Source organism: Orcinus orca, chromosome 5 (genome assembly GCF_937001465.1).
Source record: "Orcinus orca chromosome 5, mOrcOrc1.1, whole genome shotgun sequence".
Taxonomy (NCBI): Eukaryota; Metazoa; Chordata; class Mammalia; order Artiodactyla; family Delphinidae; genus Orcinus; species Orcinus orca.
The window spans coordinates 2,649,385-2,656,380 of NC_064563.1; positions in this window are offsets into that span (position 1 = coordinate 2,649,385).

Here is a 6,996-nt window from a genome sequence, read left to right on the forward strand (position 1 = left end):
GATAAACTGCGTTTATCCCTCTTAATACTGGGATTATGGGTTTCTTTGTAAAAATGTATGTAGTAATCAGAAGCAGTGGAATTAGTTTTCTCTTAATTAAAACAAACAATTTCTAACTATGGACACAGGAAATCTCTACACTAGGATGCTTTCTGCTCTAGTCGATTCACGTAATCAACAAGACTTGCTGACTCTTGGTATCGCGCATGCTATAAAAAGAATAAATGACAGGGCATGGAGTTTGTCACCTTTCATATAAACTTAGATTTGTTTTGTAGCAACTAGGAGTCAAGTCCCAGCTCAGCAAAATATGCTGCTTAATGTGAAGAGCTGACTGGTTGCTGCCCCTGCCTTATCTTGAGAGCCAATAAAAAAAGCAGAGGAGAGAGAAGGGATCAGAAGCTATGTTCGTAACTTTTGATTAGTGAATCGGAGAAGAAAGCCTGGCACTGAAGGCCATGAGAGTCTGTGACCTTCACATCTACAATAGTGGACCCTCTGGGTCGGAGGTGGAGCTTTCGTAAAACTTGCCTGTGTCTATTACAAATGCTACAGAAATACAGAGGCAAACATGATTTACTGGTGTTTTCAGTTTAACTCGTTTAGAGGTAGTCTGACTGCCTCTCCCCCACTGACTGATGGGAGTTGATGGGTAGAGAGTCTACACAGCTCCTCTGCTGTTATGACTCTAAGGCACGTTCCACACTGTCTCCCAGAGGCCCTCAGCATCACTGTGCCCCAATTATCCGCAACGCTAACTAGCTCAAAAGTGAAGCCTTTATTGGCTTCCTTGTTTCACTTTCCTAGACCTCTAATAGAACTTTCCAAAGAAACTGAACTCTCACCTTTATCTCAAGGGTCTGCTTCTGGGGTAACCTAAGTCATCTCTCTGGCCCCTACTGATTCCTAGAGGAGCAGGTCAAATGACCGACTTGATGAATTTGAAGAAAGAAACAGCATTATCCATTACATTCCCCCCTTTTGGTAATGGTAAATCCATAGGCCATGCGTGTTTGGACTGCCCTCTGCCATGTGTTTGAGGACTTGCCCTCAAGGAAAGGTCTTTAATTAGCATCTGGATGGATAAGTGAATTTAATTCAAGAGTGATATATTAGGACACCCTCCACGTCCTTACAGATCTAAAATCATGTTCTCCAATCAGCTTTGTTAGCAATACAGTAGACATTTTGAGTCCATGTTTGATTCTAGAATAGGTCCACGTGATTCATAAAAGCCAAAAGGTGGAAACAACCCAAATATACATCAAGTGACAAATAGAAAAATATGTTATATCCATACTGTGGAATATTATTTGGCCATTAAAAGAAATAAAGTACTTGTACATGCTACAGCACGGATGGGCCTTGAAAACATTATGGTAAGTGAAAGAATCAGTCACAGAGGACCACATATTGTATAATCGCATTCATACGAAATGGCCAGGAGAGCTATAGGGACATCAAACAGATTAGTGGTTGCTTAGGGTTGGGGCGGAGGATGGGGAAGGAAAGTGATAGCTAAAAAGTATGGGGTTGGGCTTCCCTGGTGGCGCAGTGGTTGGGAGTCCGCCTGCCGATGCAGGGGACGCGGGTTCGTGCCCCGGTCCGGGAGGATCCCTCATGCCGCGGAGCGGCTGGGCCCGTGAGCCACGGCCGCTGAGCCTGCGCGGCCGGAGCCTGTGCTCCGCAACGGGAGAGGCCACAGCAGTGGGAGGCCCGCGTACCGCAACAACAAAAAAAAAAGGTAGGGGGTTTCTTTTTGAGGTCATGAAAATGTTCTAAAATTGACTCTAGTGGCAGTTACCCATATCTGTTAATGTACTAAAAAAACCATTGAACAGTACACTTTAAACGGGTGAATTATATGATATGTGAGTTACGTCTCAAAAAACCTGTCAAAGTTAGGTCCACCTGGTGATGCTAAATGTTAAGATTAGGGGAAGCTGGGTAAAAGGTCTATGAGAATGCTCTGGCTTAAACTTGCAACTCTTCTGTAAGTATGAGATGATTGCAGAATAGTTTTTTTAAGTGGGTCTAAACTTGCGAAGGTCCAAACGGGGAGGTTCAAAACCTTTCTGACTCAGTTTCTCTGCTTATAAGGGACAACATTTTCTCATAATCCTCTCATGTGGCGGTTTTAAGAATTAATTGAGATAGTATATATGACATCAAGAGATAGTGTATATGACATCAATGTATTTGGCAAACAGCCTCTCTCTCTCTAACTAAAATAATAGGGACCTAGGTGCATAGGACAGAATCATCACGGTGTCTCAGGTATCCCATTTGTTCCTAAGATCTCTGTTATCTTCCATGCCCCCCTGTTACTTTTCTGCTATAAGATTCGGCCTGACAAGGTGTGGTCAGAGTTCCAGCAGTGAGGTTAATCATTTTATGACTACAGTTTAATAGACTGCAATGAGCCAGCTCAGTTTGCAATGCCAGAGATTTGGGGGGAAAAAAGCAGGGTGACCTTAACAATAGATGCCCAAGTGGCCCTCCTTAGCAATTAGTTGTAGCTATCTTTGTTATTAGCTGGATTTTATGCAAATGCGATCATTCCAGCAGACCCACATGTGAGGCTCTAGTGGCTGATGCAGGCTTTCTTTTCTCCTTCTGTAGCTCTCATGGAAGCCAGCGCAATATATCTGCTAGTTGGTCTGGAGTCGGTGCTGTATCTAATTATGGGGGTGGTTTCCTTCTTTCTTTTTTTTTTTTTTTTTTTTTTTTGCGGTACGCGGGCCTCTCACTGTCGTGGCCTCTCCCGTTGCGGAGCACAGGCTCCGGACGCGCAGGCTCAGCGGCCATGGCTCACGGGCACAGCCGCTCCCGCGGCATGTGGGATCTTCCCGGACCGGGGCACGAACCCGCGTCCCCTGCATCGGCAGGTGGACTCCCAACCACTGCGCCACCAGGGAAGTCCTGATTTCCTTCTTTTGTATTAAAGTTCTCTCCACCCACTGGGGGTGTTAGGGATTTGACAGGGAAGCTTTTCCTATCGTCCCTGTTTCTTTGCAAGAAGCCAGGGGTGTAGGGGAAATGCCCTTGTTGGGTTGGAGGCTGAGGTTTCAGTCCTCTCTCTAAACTCAAGGGACAAAGGAAGTCACAGTCAAGTCACTTAATCCCCTAGGCTTCAGTGATTTCCTCTGGAAAACTAGAGGATTGGCCTAAGTCATCCGCAAAATTCCTCTCAGGCCTGACGTTCTCCAAAAAAACAAGTATTTTCCTGAAGTTCACTGACACGTAGTTCCCAAACACCAGAGGAGTGCTGAAATGTTCTTAGCTACTATTATCCCTCTGTGTTTGCAGCGTCTCGATGGGAACTCATCCCTGAGAGCAACTTGGTGTTCCGGTGTCTGCTCTGAGAAAAGGCTTAGAGAACACAAGAAGAGGGAATCCTGGAGAGAGTCGGTCCCTCCGACGTGGTCAGGGATGGTGCTGTTGTGATGCTTAAACAGACACACAGAAATCAGCGGCAGGCTGGTCTCGGTACCTGGAGGATGAGCATTACATAAGTGCAATTTTACTTTCTGTGTTAATCTGTGCTGAGGTAATTGCCTCATTCTATTTTCGGTGTGTTTTTGGCAATGCTGCATGGTCTACTGACAGTTGTTCAATAAAAATAGAGATCATACCCAAGAGGAAAAGTGCGGTATTCACACATGGCCAGTGTTCTGCTTCTGTGAGCGATGGTATTCAATTCCTTAAGAGTTCAGCGGGGAGAGGCGTGTGCTAGAGAGTTTGACCAGGAATCAAGCCTGCGTTACAGTTGCAGGCTCCTGGATATGTGTGGCACACAACTTTCTACCCAAGAAGTCATGCAGCAATTCCAGCGAGGGGGGATCTCTTCAGAATGAAGGAACCTGGAAGGCATATTCTTCTCTTGCATATGCATCACCTAACAGAGCCAAGTGTACCTCCCAAATAGCTCTCTAATGGTCCACACCACGCTATCAGGCGCCCTCTGCTGCTGCCTTGATTCGGAACATGGTCATTTCTCACTTGAACTCTGAACTCCCTCCTGAAAGGCTCTCTCGCCCTCCCGCCCTTCTCAGCACAGCGACTGGAGTGACCCTCTAGCCTGCAGATGTGACTGTGACATGCCATGCTCAAAATTCTTCAGTGGTTCATGATAAAAGTCTGCACTTCCCATACAGCCTCCAAATTCATGATCTGCTGCTTCTTTCATTAGCCTCACCTTCTACCACTCCCGCTTCTTCTAGGTCCAGCCAAGCTTAGCGGCTCACGGTTCTTTCAAATGCCCCACACCCGTGTGCCTCTCACTGGGATCCTGCCTGCCATCTCCACTTTTTTTTTTTTCTAATATAATCTTTATTAGATTATCATTGCTCTACAATGGTGTGTTAGTTTTCTGCTGTAGAACAAAGTTAATCAGCTATACGTATACATATATCCCCATATCCCCTCCCTCTTGCGTTTCCCTCCCACCCTCCACATCCCACCCCTCTAGGTGGTCACAAAGCACCGAGCTGATCTCCCTGTGCTATGCGGCTGCTTCCCACTAACTATCTATTTTACACATGGTAGTGTATATAGGTCCATGCCTCTCTCTCAATTCATCCCACCCTCCCCTTCCCACCCTGTGTCCACAATACAAATAGCTCATGCAGCTCAATATCAAAAAAACAAACAACCCAATCCAAAAATGGGTAGAAGACCTAAATAAACATTTCTCCAAAGAAGACATACAGATGGCCAACAAACACATGAAAAGATGCTCTATATCACTAATCATTAGGGAAATGGCATCTCCACTTCTGCAGCCAGGTTCTCCTTGCTTTTAGGTTTCTGTCACCAACACCCTCCCCAAATTGTCTTTTCTAGCCCATCAGGAAGACCTAAGAACTATTTCCTCCCCATTGTCAGTGCTCCATGGACATGCTTTCAATATGGCAATCATCAGACTCACATGGCCATGGAGAACACGTGTGATCACCTAAAGTCTGCAGCCATGTGTTGGGTCTTTAAGCCCCTAGCACCAAACCTGATAAGAGGTGTTAAATAAGTTCCTAAGAAAGAAAATGGAAAGAGCATTTCCTAGGCGCCTAAGATAGGACAGGCTCCGTGTTGGATTTGGTAGGGGAGAGAGGGACTGTGAGGGACAGGAAGGGAAAGGAAGGAGTCTATGAGCCACATCTGGCAGAATAATAAAAGCAATGAGAGGCTGGGCAGAGACATCAATACACAAAAACCATGCCTATTGAAAAGTCGGTCAGCTGGACAGTCTTCCAGTCTTGGGTAGAACTTAATCAATCATGGAAGGGAAGGCAAACTAAGGGTAATGTTAAGGAAATACAAACTTTGACTCCAAATGACTTTGACTCCCTCAGTGAGTGGAAAGACCCTGGAGTCTTCACAGGAGCCTCCTGGCATATTTGAAGATGACCTTGATGATTAAGCATCTAGCACATGGAGTGGATCAGAAAACGTAGATGTTCCAAATCAGGGGAATTCCAATAATCATTTTTCATGATCTGCAGAGATATTGAAAGGAATTCTTTACACCCAAAGAATTTAATCGTTGGTCCTAGCAACCGTTGGTCTCTAGCAATACTAAAGAGAATCAGTATTCTCTTTAACGTCGAAGATGTTGACCTTTTTTTTTTTTTTTTTTGTAGCTATGCTGCGTGGCTTGCGGGATCTCAGTTCCCCGACCAGGGACTAAACCTGAACCACGGCAATGAAAGCTCAGAACCCTAACCACTAGGCCACCAGGGAACCCCCCAACACACACATCAGAGACATTGACCTTTAATGGAGAGTGTTGGGAGAGCTGGCGGGACAAGTAGTAGACAGGAAGTTTCAATGACACTTGAAGACTATACTATACTATGGAGTTAATATTTTAATATTAACATTTATCATGAAGGATATGAGGAACCATTAAAGAATTTTGAACAAGGTATATGACAGTCGCGTTTGCGGGCTAGAAGTCTCTGACTCTCTATGCAGGATGGAGAGAGGTGTAAATGGAGGGATGGGGTAGTGAGGTCATTTAGGACTCAATTACAGTCCTCTAGGTGAGAAAGGTTAGTGTTCTGAATGTAGACAAGAGAAAGGGGGGTGAGGCGTGCACCCGTAGAGAGAGATGGCTCTGACGTAATCTAAGTGACACGTGATAGGATGGATGGCAATCTTCCCTTCCCTGTGCCAGCTCAGCGGGGTTTTCCTAGCCCTGCAAGATTTCCATGGCCAAGAGAACGCCAGCCCCACTGATGAATGCAGTTGACTGCCCAACAGAATGACCATTCTCCTCCCCAGCATTCTGCCATCAGAGCCCGTATCTCACTGTAGCGGCTGAACACTTGCAACCGGAGTCTAGCCTCTGAGCACCAGTTCTGAATTAAATCTCAGAGACAGAGTTTTGGGTGAAGTGGAAGAGAATAGCTTTATTGCTTTGCCAGGCAAAGGGGGCCACAGCAGGTAAATACTCCCAAAACTGTGTGTCTCAACCTGGAGGGGCGGTGAGGAGTTTTATAGTAATGGTTCAAAGAAAAGGATGTGATCAGCTGGTAGACATTCTTCTGATTGGTTAGTGGGGAGGTAAGTGGGAGTCGGCATCATCAACCTTCTGGTTACATCTCGTCTGGGGTTTACATGCCTGTGGGCAGCATACCTTTAACTTCTCCCACCTAGTAGGGGTTTCAGTATCTGCAAAACAGCTCAAAGATATTGTGATGTATATCCCTTGAGGGGGAACCAGGGCCCTGCCCCAAGGCTGCACTATTGTGTCTTGGCTTCTCCTCCCTAGTCTCTGCATCCCCTCCCTTCCCTGATTAGCAACTGTTTGAACCTGCCCTTTGGAACTCAGGGAAGGTCATGGAGGCTGAAGCCTATTCCCTACAAACAAGAAACTGGGCGACACAGAAAGGCTTCCATGCCCAGGAGCCCCACAGGGTCCTGCTCCATTTCAGACTCACTTTCCCCACAGCCTTTGCAGTGAAGGATGGGCATCAGACATGATTTCAGTCAATG